This window comes from Pygocentrus nattereri, chromosome 22 (assembly GCF_015220715.1).
Source record: "Pygocentrus nattereri isolate fPygNat1 chromosome 22, fPygNat1.pri, whole genome shotgun sequence".
Taxonomy (NCBI): domain Eukaryota; kingdom Metazoa; phylum Chordata; class Actinopteri; order Characiformes; family Serrasalmidae; genus Pygocentrus; species Pygocentrus nattereri.
Window position 1 is genome coordinate 8,126,759 of NC_051232.1, and position 20,007 is coordinate 8,146,765.

The following is a 20,007-nucleotide window of genomic DNA, read 5'->3' on the forward strand; positions in this document are numbered from 1 at the left end:
GGTCAATTTATTTCAGCTCAGTTTATTCAGTTCTGGTTAGTTCAGTTTAATTCAGATCAGTTTAATTCAGGTTAGTTTATTTTAGTTCAGGTCAATTTATTTCAGCTCAGTTTATTCAGTTCTGATTAGTTCAGTTTAATTCAGATCAGTTTAATTCAGGTTAGTTTATTTTAGTTCCATTCCATTTATTTCAGCTGTTTTTTTCAGTTCAGTTTATTCAGTTCTGTTTAGTTCAACTCAATTCAGTTCCTTTTAATTCATCTCAATTAAAATTTGAACCATCATTTATAAATGACTGTAAAAGTAATAGCACCCGATCTGCTGTAGAGTTAACAGGCCTGGTAAACTGATCTAAATGATCATATTTTCTTTATCAACCTCAAACTAAACTCTAATCAGGGAAACAGCGCCACCTATAAATGTTACTGCTCATATTAGTGAGAGGGCCAGCTTTGGACCTAAAGAGCTTCAGTATGAGACTTTAGTGACAAAGAAAACCGGAAATCATAAATTACATCAAATAAAGCAAGCAAGATGCTTTAGAACTGAATGTGATTGATCACAACTGAATTTGATTAAATTGAATTAAACTACTGAACTGAAGTGAATAGAATTAAATTGAACTGAACAAGACTAAATTGGATTGAATTGAACTGAACTGCATGGAATTAACCTGAACTGAATTCAACTGAACTGAACTGAACCAAATTAAATTAAATTGATCTGAACTGAATTAATCCAGCACCTCCATGACCCAGGAGGAGAGGTGGCTTAGAAGATTCTTTTGGTAAAACTGAACAAAATTTAATAAGAAACAGTTTTTACACCCACATTCAGACAGACGGACTAATATATAGACAAATTAGAAAGATAGACAGTTAAAGAAAAATTCTCAGAGTGATGTTTTGTAACAGTTAGAGTCGTTTTAGGAAATGCACCAACATCAGAGCACCAACATCAACATCATCATCATCATCCTCTTCCTCATCGTGTTTGTTGACGAATGATTGTATTTCCATTGTGGGTGAGCTGGACGAAGGACATCATTCAAACATTTATTTTTCATTAACATTTTATTAAAAGTTTAAAATCACTGTAATGTACTGCTGTTACTGAACAACCTCCGAGAATCAGATCATAAGCAGGACTCGGTGAGGAGCGTGTAAATGAAAATATAGACATGACTATGATCCAGAATGATGAGCAGGGCTTTAGAAGATTCTAACATGACTAAGAAAGCTGTGGAACATCAAGAGTGAAGAGTGAATCAAATGAATATCCAGACTGCTAGTCATTCACTTTGTAAAGAGATCACATACGGAAGCCAGTCGTTTATTTACTCTTTTATTTTCTGACAGTTCAATATCAATACCGTTCACCACTGATCAGATATCAATACAGTTCACTGCTGATCAGATATCAATACAGTTCACCACTGATCAGATATCAATACCGTTCACCACTGATCAGATATCAATACAGTTCACTGCTGATCAGATATCAATACAGTTCACCACTGATCAGATATCAATACCGTTCACCACTGATCAGATATCAATACCGTTCACCACTGATCAGATATCAATACAGTTCACTGCTGATCAGATATCAATACAGTTCACCACTGATCAGATATCAATACCGTTCACCGCTGATCAGATATTAATACCGTTCACCACTGATCAAGTATTAATACCGTTCACCACTGATCAGATATCAATACCATTCACCACTGATCAGATATTAATACCATTCACCACTGATCAAGTATTAATACCGTTCACCACTGATCAGATATCAATACCATTCACCACTGATCAGATATTAATACAGTTCACCACTGATCAGATATTAATACCATTCACCACTGATCAGATATTAATACCGTTCACCACTGATCAGATATCAATACCATTCACCGCTGATCAGATATTAATACCGTTCACCACTGATCAAGTATTAATACCGTTCACCACTGATCAGATATCAATACCATTCACCACTGATCAGATATTAATACCGTTCACCACTGATCAGATATCAATACCGTTCACCACTGATCAGATATTAATACCGTTCACCACTGATCAAGTATTAATACCGTTCACCACTGATCAAGTATTAATACCGTTCACCACTGATCAGATATCAATACCGTTCACCACTGATCAGATATTAATACCGTTCACCACTGATCAAGTATTAATACCGTTCACCACTGATCAGATATCAATACCATTCACCGCTGATCAGATATCAATACCATTCACCGCTGATCAGATATCAATACCATTCACCGCTGATTAGATATCAATACCATTCACCACTGATCAGATATCAATACCATTCACAGCTGATCAGATATCAATACCATTCACAGCTGATCAGATATCAATACCATTCACCACTGATCAGATATCAATACCATTCACCACTGATCAGATATCAATACCGTTCACCACTGATCAGATATTAATACCGTTCACCACTGATCAGATATCAATACCATTCACCACTGATCAGATATCAATACCATTCACCACTGATCAGATATCAATACCGTTCAGCACTGATCAGATATCAATACCATTCACCACTGATCAGATATCAATACCATTCACCACTGATCAGATATCAATACCGTTCAGCACTGATCAGATATCAATACCGTTCACTACTAATAAAATATCAAAGCTGTTCCATACTGATATAATATGAATCTGAATGAGAAGAACGAGCAGGTCATTAAAAGATAAATGATAATCTCGCATCCGGTGTTGCGCAAAGACCTCTAACTGGCTTTCCATTTGACTGAGAACACACAGATAAAACCTACAGCTTTCTCTTCAAATGGTCCCTACGGGAACACTTCAGGAGGAACTTCCTGATCGTCTAGACGCTTGTGTCTACAAAAAACGAGGCTGTGTCCAAATTCTGAACCTGTTAAACTGGAAACCAAAGCTCTTTGTCGTCATGTTACACAAAGCGAAATTAAACTTTCACTACCATGCAATAAAAAAACAGGACTGAACACAAGGCAGCGGCACATTCACATAGTGCCGCTGTTGGAAACAAAACCTTACATCTCCATTTTTGTTGTTTTTCAGTTTTTGACCATTTAAAACTGTCCACTGTCTTTTATATCGTGTGTAAATTTCATGATGTCCAGCACGACATTACTCAGGAAAAAGTCTGGTTCCATTGACTTACATTAAAAGCAAAATGTGTTTTTCCTTCTCCTGTAAACTTGCCATTTTGGAGAGATGATATTTTGTATACACACGCACACACACTCATTGGCCACTTTATTAGGTACACCTGTTCAGTTGCTTATTAACACAAACAGCTAATCAGCCAATCACACGGCCGCAACTCACTGCATTCAGGCATGTAGAGGTGGTCAAGACACCTTGCTGAAGTGCAGACCGAGCATCAGAACGGGGAAGAAAGGGGATTTAAGGGACTTTGAACGTGGCGTGGTTGTTGGTGCCAGACGGGCTGGTCTGAGTATTTCAGGAACTGCTGATCTGCTGGGATTTTCACGCACAACCATCTCTAGGGTTTACAGAGAACGGTCTGAAAAAGAGGAAATATCCAGTGAGTGGTCGGTTGTGTGGACGAAAATGCCTTGTTGATGTGAGAGGTCAGAGGTGGTGGATCATTCTCAGCACTGCAGTAAGACTGATGTGTTAGTGTGTGTGGCACTGGTCTGAGTGGATCAGACACAGCAGTGCTGCTGGAGCACCAAGAGATTTTGGACAATTTCATGCTCCCAACTTTGTGGGAACAGTTTGGGAACAGCCCCTTCCTGTCCATAGAGGTCCATAAAGACGTGGATGAGCCAGTTTGGTGTGGAAGAACTTGACTGGCCTGCACAGAGACCTGACCTCAACCCAATAGAACACCATTGGGATGAATTAGAGCGGAGACTGTGAGCCAGGCCTTCTCGTCCAACATCAGTGTCTGACCTCACAAATGTGCTTCTGGAAGAACGGTCAAAAATTCCCATAAACACTCCTAACCCTTGTGGAAAGCCTTCCCAGAAGAGCTGAAGCTGTTATAGCTGCAAAGGGTGAGCCGACATCATATTAAACCCTATGGATTAAGAATGGGGTGTCACTCAAGTTCATATGTGTGTGAAGCCAGACGAGCGAATACTTTTGGAAATATATGTATACACACACACACACACACACACACACAGACACACACACACAGAGTAAAAACAGTATGTTTGACCCAGTAAACACTGTCAGTATAGTGACGGTCAATACACTGGAGTAGAGTGATAGAGTGATGGTCAGTCGATCAGGATGGACCCTATTCCGATCAGATCACTGTTCAAGTCAGTCATTTTAATGAACCATACAGTGTCTGTGTTTACATGCAAAGATGTTTGCCAATTCAATTCAATACATTCTGATTACAGATTCAGACCAAGGTGTTTATGCTCACTCTACTCAACAATCTGAAAAGTTTACATGCTCACTACAAGTAATCTGATACAAAATGATGCGTATGGGTGGAGTAGTGCATAAACGCTACCATGACGGCGAACATCAGGTGAGTCCAATCAGAGTGAGATGAGCAGCAGTGAGCAGTGCTTGTGTTTTTAACTGCTTTAAAATGACGTCAGACTCAGGAAAACGTCCTTCACATGTCCTTATTAAAGAAGGCCAAGAGGAAGACGTCGTGTTCTGAGACACATAAGCTGGACGTCCGTCCCGCCGCCGTCTTTTAAAGATCAGAGCATGAACTTCATCTCCTCTGCAGACCAGTTTCTGCCCTGCCATGTTGAACGGTATAAACTCTCAGTTTGATGCGCCACACATGCAGAACAGACTTAAACTTTCCGATAGGAAACGTAATCGGATACAGGCGTTTACACGGATATTATTCTTCTATTTAAGGGATTATTTACCCACCTCGTTCAATCAGATAGAAACCGTATTCTGAATGGCCTCAATCAGACTAGACTATTCCAATTGTGGTGTTTACGTGGACATAATCTATTCTGATTGAGCTATTAATTGGATTATTAACAGATTATTAGGTTGCATGTAAATGTGGCTAGTGATAAACTACACTGTCAAAAAAGGAATTATTGATTTAGAGTAAAACTGTGCTAGTGATGTTCTCCTGTACTGCACAGCTATATGGCTGCATTTCTCCAAAACTCTGAAAATCTGTTTGTCAGATAATCTGATTGTCAGGTAACTTGGATTGACACTAAGGCTGAAAGACTGTTTACTAGTATTAATTTGTGTGTGGTTCTCTAGTTTGACCCTACATTATGATCTGATTCTCATATCACCTCTGATCATAAAAATCCCCTGTGGAATATTGCGACACTCAGGACCTCTCTTATTTGTGTTGAAGCTGAGAAGCTGATTCACGCGTTCGCTGACCTCATGGTCACTTAGCTGGACTTCCAAAAAAGAGTATATTGCAGTGTTTTCTGAATCGCACTACGCATATTTAAAACAAAGCTACAAAAAAAATCTGACATCACTCCAGTTTTAGAGTCTTGGCACTGGTTAGACTTTAGAGACAGAATCCGTTTTAAAATCTGCTGTTGGTTTATTAATGGTTACATGCCAAAGCTCCAGTAAATTTCCAGGATCTTTCACTTCCTCAGACTCGTTTTGCTGAGCTCATGTCAGTTGGAGAAGCTTCCTGAGTCTCTAAGAAATTCTACGCCTTTATCTCTAATTAAAACGAATCTTGAGACTTTTCTTTTCTGATGTGTTTTCATGAATTTATGTTTTTTGTTTTAGAAACTCCGATCTTTTAGAATTTTAGTTTATTACTATTACAGTTTCTTACTCTGTGTGTGTGAGTGTGTGTGTGTGTGAGTGTGTGTGTGAGTGGTCATCAGTAGTGTGTATTACTCTGTGTGTGTCTGTGTGTGTGTGTGGTCATCAGTAGTGTGTATTACTGTGTGTGTGTGTGTGTGTGTGTGTGTGTGGTCATCAGTAGTGTATATTACTCTGTGTGTGTGTGTGTGTGTGTGTGTGTGTGTGTGTGTGAGAGAGTGGTCATCAGTAGAGTTTATTACTCTGTGCCGGTGTGTGTGGTCATCAGTGGAGTTTACGACTCTGTGCCGGTGTGTGTGTGTGGTCATCAGTGGAGTTTATTACTCTGTGTCTGTGTGTGTGTGGTCATCAGTAGAGTTTACTACTCTGTGCCAGTGTGTGTGTGGTCAATCAGTAGAGTTTACTACTCTGTGCCAGTGTGTGTGTGGTCAATCAGTAGAGTTTACTACTCTGTGCCAGTGTGTGTGTGGTCATCAGTAGAGTTTACTACTCTGTGCCAATGTGTGTGTGGTCATCAGTAGAGTTTACTACTCTGTGCCAGTGTGTGTGTGGTCATCAGTGGAGTTTATTACTCTGTGCCGGTGTGTGTGTGGTCATCAGTGGAGTTTATTACTCTGTGCCGGTGTGTGTGTGAGAGTGGTCATCAGTAGAGTTTATTACTCTGTGCCGGTGTGTGTGTGGTCATCAGTAGAGTTTATTACTCTGTGCCAGTGTGTGTGTGGTCATCAGTGGAGTTTATTACTCTGTGTCTGTGTGTGTGGTCATCAGTAGAGTTTATTACTCTGTGCTGGTGTGTGTGTGTGTGTGTGTGTGTGTGTGTGTGTGTGTGTGTGTGTGTGTGTGTGTGTGTGTGTGTGTGTGTGGTCATCATTGGAGTTTATTACTCTGTGCCGGTGTGTGTGTGGTCATCAGTAGAGTTTACTACTCTGTACCAGTGTGTGTGTGGTCATCAGTAGAGTTTATTACTCTGTACCAGTGTGTGTGTGGTCATCAGTAGAGTTTACTACTCTGTGCCGGTGTGTGTGTGTGTTTGTATGTTTGTGTGTGTATTAGTTGTGTATATTAGTGTCTGTGTGTGTCCTTGTAATAGTTGTGTATATTAGTGTGTGTGTGTGTTAGTTGTGTATATTACTGTTTGTGTGTGTGTGTGTGTTAGTTGTGTATATTAGTGTGTGTGTGTGTTAGTTGTGTATATTTGTGTGTGTGTGTTAGTCGTGTATATTAGTGTGTGTGTGTTAGTTGTGTATATTACTGTTTGTGTGTGTGTGGCTGTGGGTGTGTTAGGTGTGTATATTTGTGTGTGTGTGTGTGTGTGTGTGTGTGTGTGTGTGTGTGTGTGTGTGTGTACACATGTGAGGGCTGATCAGTAGCGTGCATTAGTGAGAGTATGAGGTCACTCAGCCGTGCGGAGCTGCAGGTCATTTCATGATTCACCACTCTTGCGTTTAGTGATAAGAGTTCATCTGGAACTCCGTTTATTGTTGCGATGCTCGTAATCGCTGCTGTTTCCTCAACTGTTCAGGGTCACACACCTGGCCAGGGCCGCCAGATTGGACAGGATCCCATTTAACATTCTAAGGCAATTTGCAATGAAGATATTTATTCATCATCAATGTTTCCACCATCTAGTGGTATTTCAGTGAAGTTTTACTGAAAAGAAAAATAAATAAATTCCATTCTTTCAACGTTGCAAAATGATAATAATCAGATTCATAGTAACAATAAACAGAGCAAGAACAACGAAACCAACCATATGACTGCAAAGTGTGTTGCACTGAAGTGCGTCTTTTGTTGTAGACCACTGGAAAGAGTTGGTGTTTGACACTAATACAAACCGAAGTGGAGATCACCTGGTGAGATTAAAGGTAAGGCAGTGAGATTTACTTCACTTCAGTGATGTCGTGAATGCTGAAGGATCTGAGCGTTTAGTGAAACTGAGCTACACCGAGCGCCCTGCTGTATGATCTGGCTCACATTCGATTGGGTTTTCCTCTGACTGAGGGTCCGCACATACACACTTCCTCTCGGGAAACACACATCACTCACATTAATGACGGAATCCGGACTCACTCATGGAAAGGAAATAGAAATACACACATTAGCTCATACTACGGAAGTGTTTGCAATAGGTGAGACGTTTCATAATAGCTGTGCTAAATATATTTATCTGTGACATTTTTTAATATTCTTAAACATTTTCACACAAAAATACATCACAAATTTGAGATATAGAACTTGAAAGAAATATAGAAATATTACGCAGGTGAACCCGAGAGGGAGCGAGTTATCCTGAAATACCATCCCGGCTGTGATCTGGTGTCCGTGGATCATCACAGCTGTGATGTTATTGGTGAACTCCCTCCTCGAGTGTTCTGTTGCTTTAATACAGCAGTTAAATAAATACAGTAAGAAATGAATAAACTGGCCGTGAACGCGGCATTTAATATGTTTTAATGTTCAGCTCCTTCCTCCTAATTAGAGCTCCTTAACGAGCAGCTTGGTGCTACATCAGAGTAACGAGCTCCGCCCACTCGCTGCTCAGCCGGCAGTTCGTTCAGCTCCACACGAGGAATCTGGGAATTTAGTGTCGTCTTATCTAAAATATTGAAATGGCTTGAGCGTCTCCTACAGCTGTCAGAGTCGTTGCTTAGCAACAGCATCTCAGCGCCAGTCTTTGTGGAAAAAAACGTGATGTTGTGGTGAAACAGCACCTTTACAACATTCTCAACCAATCAGCTCATGGGGGGGGGGGGGGGGGTTGAATCTCCATTTTTGATGTTTTTCAGTTTTTGACCTAATGTGAAAAAGCCTGTTACCCTTTACATTGTGTGTAAATTTCATGATAAATGAACCAAAAGAAATGATCCAAAGTGACTTGGTGAAAAAGTCTGGTTCCATTGACTTTCATTAAAAGTAATGTATATTTTTTCCTTCTCCTGTAAAGTTATCATTTTTGAGATACAACAGTGATTCTCTCTCTCTCTCTCTCTCTCTCTCTCTCTCTCTCTAATATATATATATATATATATATATAGAAAGAGAGAGAGAGAGAGAGAGAGAGCGCATTTGACAACAATCACTATCATATCTACTGCTTATCAGTTTACCAGATTAGATGCTTTACTGTGTGTGGGTGTGTGAGGGTTAAAGTATTAACTTACTGACTCTAAGTCTTCAGCTTGGCGGTTACACTGCAGCTCAGAGCCAAGCGTTTGTGTCTCGTCATGTCTTTGGCAGTAACACTAATGAGGCAGGTTAATGACAGCAATAACAATATTGGACCTTGATCTTCAAGGGCCTGAGAAAAACTAATGACGTGTTTGAAACACCGAACTGTTCTCACCCTTGCATTCTCGGATTCTGTTCTTACTTGAGAACAGTTTCTAAATAACAAAAAAGGTTGGAGAATGACGGACAGTATTATCATCATGACCACCTGTTATCACATCACTGCCATTTCAAAACCAATGGTTTCATCACCGTTGGTTCAACTGCTTCTCACAGTTGTCATATGTGGCGTAGGAAAAGTTCACATTTAACATAAAATCCCCACACATTCACAGAGAATGAAAACATTTATCCCTCTACAACCCCATTTCCAAAACAGAAAATAGCACAAATACCATAAATCAATGTTAAAACTGAGAAATTTGATTGTTTTCTTAAAAATATGTGCCCATTTTGAATTTGGTGCCAACTACACATTCCAAGAAAGTCAGGACGGGGCCTGTTTACTGCTGTGTTTCATCACCTCTTCTTTAACAGCACTCTAAGTGTCTGGGAACTGAGCAGATGCTGCTGTAGTTTAGAAAGTGAAATGTTTTCCCATTTTTGCTTAATATAGGATTTCAGCTGCTCATCAGTTTCAGGGTCTCCTTTGTTGTATTTTTCATTTCATAATGCACCAGATGTTCTCAGTGGTGACCGGTCTGGACTGCAGGCAGGTCAGTTTAGCACCCGGACTCTTTTAATACGGGGCAGTGCTGCTGTAATACAGGCAGAATGTGGTTTGACATCGTCTTGCTGAAATAATCAAGGCCTTCCCTGAAAAAGACGTCGTCTGGACGGCAGCAGATGTTGATAAAACATGTTTATATCATTCAGCTTTAATGGAGCCTTCACAGATGAGCAGGTCACCCAGGCCATGAGCACTAATGCCCCCCTAAACCATCATGAATACTGGCTTTAGAACTCAGCACTGATAACAAGCTGAGTGGTCTTCAGCCCGGAGGACACAGTGTCCATGATTTCCTAAAGGAATTTCTAATGTTGATTCGTCGGACCGCCGGACACCTTTTCCACTTCCCCTCAGTCCATTTTAAATGAGCTCAGGCCCAGAGAAGGTGGCAGCGTTTCTGGATCCTGTTTATATTTGGTTTCTTCTTTGTGTTTTAGAGTTTAACAGCATTTGTGGATACAGTGATGAACTGTGTTCACAGACAGTGGTTTTCAGAAGTGCTTCTGAGCCCATGCAGTGATTTCCACTACAGAATCATGTTTGTTTTTTATGATTTCTCAAGAAATCATTTCTACATTTCATCTCTGAATCTTCTAGATCTATATGATGAAAAGCAAAATTCTTTGTTATTTTAAATTGGGATACATTATTCTTTAATTGTTGCATTATTGGATCGCACTGTCTTTCACAGAGTGGTGACCCCTCCTCAGCTTTACTTCTGAAAGTCTCCGCCTCTCTGAGACGCTCTTTTATACCCAATCATGTTACTGACCTGTTGCTAATTAGCCACCAAGTGTTTTCTAAAGCATTACACAACATTACCAGGCTTTTGTTCCCCCTGTGCCAACTTTTTTAGAATGTGTTGTTGGCATCAAATTCAAAATGGGCATTTTTATTAAAATGTTTCGCAGCGTGCTGACTTTTTTTGGAAATAGCATTGTACAAAATTATAATTCATAGATAACAAGCTCTTTACTAAACACAATCAGAACTACAACCCAAATCACATCAGAATCAGTATCACTACGGTAAGAGTGCAGACTGACTGTCCCAAGTGTAATAACATACAGGCATCTACAACTGCAGAGGTATAGACTGAACAGTATGCACTGAATACTGTTGTAAGAGTGCAGACTGACTGTCTCAGGTTAATAATGTACAGTAGTCTATAATTAAAGAGGTATAGACTGAACAGTATATACTGAATACTGCTGTAAAAGTGCAGACAGACTGTCTCAGGTTAATAATGTACAGTAGGCTATAACTGCAGAGGTATAGACTGAACAGTATCCACTGAATACTGCTGGAAGAGTGAAGACTGACTGTCTCAGGTAAATAATGTACAGTAGTCTATAATTGCAGAGGTATACACTGAACAGTATGTACTGAATACTGCTGTAAGAGTACAGACTGACTGTTTCAAGTAAATAACATATAGCAGTCTATTACTGTAATGGTATAGACTGAACAGTATGCACTGAATACTGTTGTAAGAGTGCAGACTGACTTTCAGCTGTATTCATGTACAGTAGTCTATAAATGCCATGGCATATATTGGACAGTACATACTGCACACTACTCTAAAAGTGTAGACTGACTGTTTCAAGTGTAATAACATACAGTTATCTATAACGGCAGTGGTGTAGACTGAACAGTATGTATTGAGTATGCTGTAAGAGTGCAGACTGACTGTCTCAGGTGTAATATCGTATACAGTAGTCTATAACTGCAGAGGTATAGACTGAACCGTATGCACTGAATCCTGCTGTAAAAGTGTACGTACAGTAGTCTATAACTGCAGTGATGCAGGTTCAATGAAAGTTTAACATGACTGTGTGACTGGCAGGTACAGCGCAGGTTTGTTTGACTTGTTTGTGTTTCCTCAGCCCGAGTTTTCTGTTTTTTACGCAACACCCACCTGCTGTTCACTGCAGGCAACATGACGAACCCATAAATTATTAAAGAGTTAAGCAACTCACTGCATGGCAGGCCGTTATGGGTGAATAACAGCGTGATATTTCTGCAACTTACAGATTAATAGTGTGAAGAGAATGTGTATGACCTCATATAGGGTTTGAAATCTTTCCAGCTCATAATAAATCACTGTACTGTACAAATATTAGTCTGCAGGTTTTCATTCCAGAAAAAAAAAAACTGGAGAAGACCTCAATCCACCTGCGTAATCAGTTCAACTGATCAGGAGCTCCTACTTTGTTGGTGTGAAACCATGCAGGCACTTCCGAGCTTAGCACACACGTCAGAACACTATTACACCATATACTCGTTTACACTAAACATAAGTAAGCCTGGATATGATAATGTGGCATCAAGTGCACCTGAATTCTTCTAGTTTAAAGATATTAGGCTAAGTGAGCAAACTACAGTGAGCACATTTAGTTCATTAGAAAGGCTTATACTTGGGCCTAATCCTGTTTCACCCCTCACCCTCACCATTAAGCCCCCCGTTTGCGTGTTCACGTCTAGGGGTGGGGTGTCCAGATTCTCGATGAGACAGAGGGGTAGGGAGAAGTGTTGGGGTTACATGACCCTCCAAACGGAGGTTTTTCACAGGCACACTCAAAACAGTGTTATGAGAAAAAAAGTAATAATGGCAAGACGGAACAAGAAACCCACCAAAGAAACCCACAAATGTGAGAATCTTCTCTGTTAGAAAATTACGATAATCCCCGCTTTATCTTAGTTTAATGTAGTTTCACTGTATTTTGGTCCTTTTCTTCATAAAAAGCATAAAAATGTTAACAGTACGATGAAGTCTGGTAGCTACCTAGCTAAATTTCCTGTTCCACCTTAAATAGTCCAGAAGTTCTGATGCCTGAAGCGCCAGAATGTAACTGCTGCTCCATGTAAGGTGGAACTGGAAGATTTCACAAGAAGCTGGAGAATCTCTGACTTCAGCTTCACATCACTGAAGAATTAGTGGTGGGTGATAATAAATAATTGCCCCCCTCTTTGAAGGCGTATGATCCCTAAATATAACTAAAGCCCAGCAATGAGGAGCTGAACTTTCCCCTCCTCTGCTGTCCCTGCAGACGGGCAGGGTCGCCTACAGAGTAGCGCTAGTAGCTGATAATGAAGTGGTGCTCTTTTATCTGAGGATTGTCTGATTTCATAGAGATTTCAACCACCACCCTGTGTAGCTCAGCTCCAAAGGGCAAGGTAGCTAAGCTTCAGTACCTACGGAGTTGACAGAGTGAGTCTGGCCTGTGTAAAGCCTGAGCCATAGCATCATCTTTTCCACTGTTTTCGGATTACGTCCTGAGTTTTTGAAGTAAAGCTGAGTTATGGAGCAGGAGCCAGTTTCACGAGCTAAAGCTTAAAGCACAGCAAATTAAGTCTGCGTTTTCATTTATATTCAATTTGTTAGCCTAAACTAGGACTTTAGCTCATGCTGATATACGGCCAAGATGGTACAATGGACATAAAACGTCCACGGCTCCCGACGTGGTTTGATTTTTTCTGAAACGACAAAATGGATCGTCTTTACATTTGGGATGCGATCCCTGCTGTAACCAGAACTCCTTTCAAAATATGCAAAGAAGTATTTAAACCCAATGTAAAAATAACCCAACCTGACTATACAATGGGAAGAATATCTATCCCTCATTCTCAGTGCTGATTTGTGGTTATGAATATGCAGAAACAGCGTATGTGTGATTACAAGGACTAATCGACAGCTTCTGAAACATAGAATCATCCACAGAATACATTACACCAGACAAAAGATGTTCAAAATGGCTCTATGTGACCTATCACTTAGTTCTGGCATGAAATCATCAATTTGTTAGCGCTCTGTTTAAACATCAGCTTCCCTCAGTTCCTCAGAACTGACTCATCAGCAAGCAGCACGATTAAGGAAATGTACACTGCTGACTTGAACCTTCACAAAGAAAGCCATCCTCGTCATTAGCATCACTCACTGGAAGACTTCACTTACGAATCATATAGCTACAGCAAAAATATCTGCTAACACAAAAACCACTCAATATGACTTGATCTGAACATCCAGTCATTAACTTTCTACAACAGTAACAGTCAAAATCAGCTATCCTGGAGATCTTTACTGCACAGTTGCTACTTTGAGGGCTGAATAAGGGAGCGACTGCATTCAATTTTCTGTGCATTGTGAACGATTCACCTGCAAAACATGACAGAATCCGAGAGCCGAGAGACACACAGACCTTTAATTCAGTGTTTTCCCTCCAGGTTTGGAGCCACTGCACTGAATATTTCAGTGTTTCTCTGCTGTTCATACCTCGTTCCGCTCCACAAGGGATTAATCAGCTGATAATATCAGTCATTTTAACCAGGAAAACCAGTTATGCAGGGCAGTTTCTGAACTCTGAACTAACTGCACCAGCAAACTTAAAGAATCACGTCGATTGCAACACCAGCATTGATCACATCTTTGGTAATTAGCTGACTTCGTTTCCCTCCTATGATCAGAGTTGATCTCCTCTTTGTGAAGCACCACGGGATCCTTTACCCACCCTGACGTGAAGAGCCGGTGGGCTTCTGTGCTTTTAAATGCTTTGAGACACTCTAAGGAACAGGGAGGGGGTCTGAGCAGGAGTTAAATATATCAGGAATACACAAATTTGGTAGCTTTTCTGCCCGTTTAAGTGGGACCAGGAGTTCAGGGGGAAGCCGTTGAAGGATCTCCGGCTATTTTATCGACTCTGTCGAGCAACGTTTTTCTCTTCCAAAGTAAGGAGAGTAATTTTAGCCATCTTTCACCTCTAGTTACGTTCACAAATCCCAGATAAGAGGACATCAGTGAATGTCAGAATCATCGTAAAAACTGCGCAAGTGGGTTTTAAGAAGAACTTTTTTCTTCTTGGGTGGTTGAATGAATGACACTTATTTTTCTTTCTTAAGAATGATGATTTTCTTTCACAATTTGACACTTTGGTGAGCGCAGCCTCAGGTTCTTTGGAAAAATGCTATTTTACTAAACCAGCAGCTTTGAAGTGGAGATGGATGAGATTCTGAGTTTCACCCTGAAGCTGAATGTACTTTTCTGGGCGTTTTACGGAGAATGTTTACTGAGTGCAGTGAGTTCTGAGGAAACTGTGATTGGCATTAGCAAATAACACTGACGTTACCTGTGACTCCATCTCTCTTTCTAGTGTGGCTTCATTCCAACATGTCTTTTCATCATTATATAGCTCACATTCCACCGAAATGTTTCTCAATACATTCTTTAAAAAGTGATTTGTGAGGCGCTACACAGCTTTGTACACCATAGTGGCCACAGTGTAACTGCTGCACCATTTAAGGTGGAACAGAAAATTAATAGTAAGCTGGTGAATTTGATTGACAGATTTGAGGCCATAATCTTCCATAATTTGTTAGATACATTAGCCTCAGGGCTTCAGCACTAAAACTAAAGTGAATTTCCGACACTGAATTTATCCAAACTTAATCTGAACTTATCAAAATTTATCCAAACTTAACTTACCTAAATTTATCTGAACTTACCCAAAATTACTTAACTGAACTCAACCAAACTTATCTGAACTTGACTTATCTGAAATGATCTTATCTGAACTTGTCCAAAATTATTCAAACTTAATCTGAACTTATCCTGTACTCTGTTTTCGTAGACTTAATACTGACCTTTGATCTAAACATAGAAAACTTAGCCATTCTCCCCCAGAGCACAGTGGTCTCAGATTATTACCTTCCTTAATTATCAACTCCTGTCAGCTGCCCATCTAATCCTACCGAGTTTGATATTATGACCAAGTTCTTAGAAGATACTTCTCGATCTACTCTAGACAGTGTGGCTCTATTAAAAAGTAAAATAGTAAGGCAGAAAAAACTCGCCCCTTGGTATAACGATCACACTCGAGCTTTAAAACAGACTGCCAGACAACTAGAGTGAATAGGCACCTGACTAAACTATAAGTGTTCCAGTCTGCATGGAAGGAGAGCCTATAGACTATAGAAGAGCTCTAACTGCAGCTCAGACTGTCTCTCCTCTCTCATAGAAAACAATAAGAACAATCCTAGATTACTATTTAGCACAATTTCTAAAATAACAGAGAACAAAACAGTTACTGAAGCCCAGACACCATTAGACTATAACAGTAATGAATTTATGAATTTTATATGTTTTATGAATGCGGCAGCCCGGCTCACCTTCAATCTCTCCAAGCTCAGCCACGTCATCCATTGCTGCGCTCCCTTCACTGGCTTCCTGTAGCTGCATCAGATTTAAACCCTAATGCTGGCCTACAAAGGCTGGACCAGCCCCTACTGACCTGATGGCAATGGTGAAATCTCTGACTGAACCACGAGCCCTTCGAGCTTCGAGTACAGCTCGGCTTGACCTGCCATCCTTCAAGGCTCACGGAAGACAAGCGTCGTGCACTGGGACCCAGGTGGTGGAATGAACTCTGAACAGCAGAGTCTCTCGCTGTCTTCAAACGCAGACTGAAGACCGTCTCTTTACACTGCACTTAAATCAGCACTGAGTTTAGTAAAGTATTGTACTGCACTTATATAGTGTATTTTAGTGTAGTGTAGTCTATTGTAGTGTATTGTATTGTAGTGTATTGTAGTGTAGTGTAGTGTGTTGTAGTGTAGTGTATTGTAGTGTAGTGTGTTGTAGTGTATTGTATTGTATTGCACTGTAGTGTAGTGTATTGTATTGTATTGCACTGTAGTGTAGTGTATTGTAGTGTAGTGTATTGTAGTGTATTGTAATGTATTGCACTGTAGTGTAGTGTAGTGTATTGTAGTGTATTGTATTGTATTGTATTGCACTGTAGTGTAGTGTAATGTAGTGTATTGTAGTGTAATGTGTTCAGCTCTCCTCCTTTTCTCTCTGTATCTACAGTGACTGTGTTTCTATCAGTATCTGAGCTCAGGACCGTCTTTCTCTCTCTAACCTGTTGGTAACTAGCAGAGAGACTTTCTCTAGACAGACAAAGCTCTTCTTGTAAGTTCTCTGGATCAGAGCGTCTGCTATGACCTTTCATTATTCTCTGACAAATGAAATGTGTCTTGGCAAGTCCTCCTTGATCTTAGACTGAACAACTTCTCAGTGGTATCAAGAAAATTCCAATTAAGAAACAGAAAAGTTTCGGAGTTTTCACCCTGAAGCTAAAAGTACGTTTCTGGGCGTTTTAAGGAGACGTTTACAGAGTGCTAGTAAGTTCTGACAAAACTGTGATTGACATTAGCAATTAATACAGTGACATTACCTGTAACTCCATCTCTCCTTCCAGTGTGGCTTCATTCCTAGATGTCTTTTCATCATTATATAGCTCACGTTTCCACCAAAAAGAGTTTCTCAGTAAAGTGATTTGTGAGGCGCTACACAGGTTTGTGCACCTTAGTGGCCACAGTGTAACTGCTACACCATTTAAGGTGGAGTGGAAAATTCCAATAAGAAGCTGGAGAGTTTTACTTAACTTATCTGAACTTACTTATCCAAACTTATTCAAACTCAACTTATCCTAACTTCTCCTCTGAACTCGTCGAAAATGTTTATAACTTAATCTGAATTTATCCAAACTTACTTATCTAAACTTAAGCACACTTAATTTGAACTTATCTGAACTTTTCCAAACTTATCTGAACTTATTCTGAACACTATAGGTTTCACCCAAAATATAAAAGGGCCCTGCACACTACCACAACTACAATAACAATAATCCTAGATTATTCCATTCATCCATCCAGACCTCCCTTTCCCCAGCCACTTCCACTAGCCCCTTGGGGGGGATTCCGAGGCGCTCCCAGGCCAGCTGGGCGATATAGTCACGCCAGCGTGTCCTGGGTCTTCCCCGGGTTTTCCTCCAGGGTGGACTTGCCTGTGACACCTACCAAGGGAGGCATCCAAGAGGTATCCAATCAAGATGCCCGAACCACCTCAGCTGGCTCCTCTCGACATGGAGAAGCAGCAGCTCTACTCAGAGTCCCTCCCGGATGACCGAACTTCTCACCCTATCTCTAAGAGAGAGTCCAGACACCCTGTGGAGGAAACTCATTTCGGCCGCTTGTATTCGCGATCTCGTTCTTTCGGTCATTACCCAAAGCTCATGACCATAGGTGAGGGTGGGAACGTAGATCGACCAGTAAATCGAGAGCCTTGCCTTATGGCTCAGCTCTTTCTTTACCACAACAGACCGGTAAAGGGCCCGCATCACTGCTGACCCAGCACCAATCCGCCTGTCAATCTCCCGCTCCCTTGTACCATCACTCGTGAACAAGACCCCAAGATACTTAACTCCTCCACTTGAGGCAAGAGCTCATCCCCAACCCAGAGAGGCCTCTCCACCCTTTCCCGCCTGAGAACCATGGCCTCGGATTTGGACGTACTAACCCTCATCCAGGCCGCTTCACACTCGGCTGCAAACCGATCCAGCGAAAGCTGAATTTCACGTCTGCCAATCCAGTGGCACCGCCCCTGATGTCCACGCAATGTTGAAAAGGCGTGTCAGCCAAGACAGCCCCACAACATCCAGAGCCTTGAGGAACTCGGGACGGATCTCATCCACCCCTGGGGCCCTGCCGCAAAGGAGCTTTTTAACTACCTTAGCGACTTCAGCCTCAGTAATGGACAAGCCTATTCCCATGTCCCCAGACTCTGCCTCCTCACTGGAGAACATGTTGGTGGGATTGAGAAGGTCCTCAAAGTATTCCTTCCACCGCCCAATAACGTCTTCAGTCAAAGTCAGCAGCACACCATCTCCACTATATACAGTGCTAGTGGCACACTGCTTTCCCCTTCTGAGTCGCCTGACGGTTTGCCAGAATCTTTTCTGGACACAACTCCAGAAAAGACTAAAGTCCAGTCCCTCTCAAGGAGATTGGACCCAGAGCCCAAGCTGTGTGTTGAGGTGAGCCTGACTATATCTAGCCGGTATCTCTCAACCTCGCACACCAACTCAGGCTCCTTCCCCTCCAGTGAGGTAACATTCCAAGTTCCAAAAGCCAGTTTCAGCAACTGAGGATCAGAATGCCAAGGCCCACGCCTTCGGACACTGCCCGATCCACAAAGCACCGAACCCCAACTACTACATGGGGCCCAGCTGGGCACCATGAGTGAATACCCTGACTTTCTTGTTTTCATAGGGGTGATTATGGATCACACTTTGTCTGGCCTGTCACCTAGGACCAGTTAGACCCTACCAGGGAGACCATACCAGGAGCTTTTGTTCCAGACAATAAAGCTCCTAGGATCATTCAAGCACTGCTAGTTTAAGAGTTTTTAGGATGCATCCAAGGCTATGAGAGGAGTTTATTATTGACAGAATAGGCTTAATTATTTCTGGCAAAATTTCCTCGAGTGACCCTGCAGGAATCGGATCTAAAATACAAGTAGAAGATTTTACAGAGGAAACAATTTTAACTACTTCATTTTGTTGAAATAATGTAAACAATTCCAGCCTCTCTGTAATGATTATACTATTCTCAAGATTTAGACTGGCATTATAAGGCAGCAGGTTTGTAGAGTTTAACTGTGTTTCTGAATTTTCTGCCTAATTTTTTTTCAATTTTATCACATAAAATCATTGCTGTTATAGACTAATGGTGTCTAGGCTTCAGTGACTGTTTTGTTCTGTTATTTTAGAAATTGTGCTAAATAATAATGTAGGATTATTGTTATTGTAGTTGTGGTAGTGTGCAGGGCCCTTTTATATTTTAGGTGAAACCTATAGTGTTCAGATAAGTTTGGAAAAGTTCAGATAAGTTCAAATTAAGTGTGGTTAAGTTTGGATAAGTAAGTTTGGATCAATTCAGATTAAGTTATAATCATTTTGGATGAGTTCAGATGAGAAGTTAGAATAAGTTGAGTTTGGATAAGTTTGGATTGAGTTTCAATAAGTTTGGATAAGTAAGTTCAGATCAGTTAAGTTTAGACAAGGTAAGTTAGTTTCAGATAAATTCAGATAAGTTCAGACAAGTCAAGTTCAGATAAGTTTGGTTGAGTTCAGGTAAGTCATTTTGGGCAAGTTCAGATGAATTTGAAGTTCAGGTTCAGGTCCTACCTCACTGATCGCTATCAGTTCGTTAATATAAAGGGTGAATCAACTGTCCACACATAAGTAAAGTATGGTGTTCCACAAGGCTCTGTTTTAGGACCTATTTTATTCACAATATATATGCTACCATTAGGCACCATTATCAGTAAACACGGCATAAATTTCCACTGCTGTGCTGATGACACTCAGTTATATATATCAAGTGAACTGGTGATTT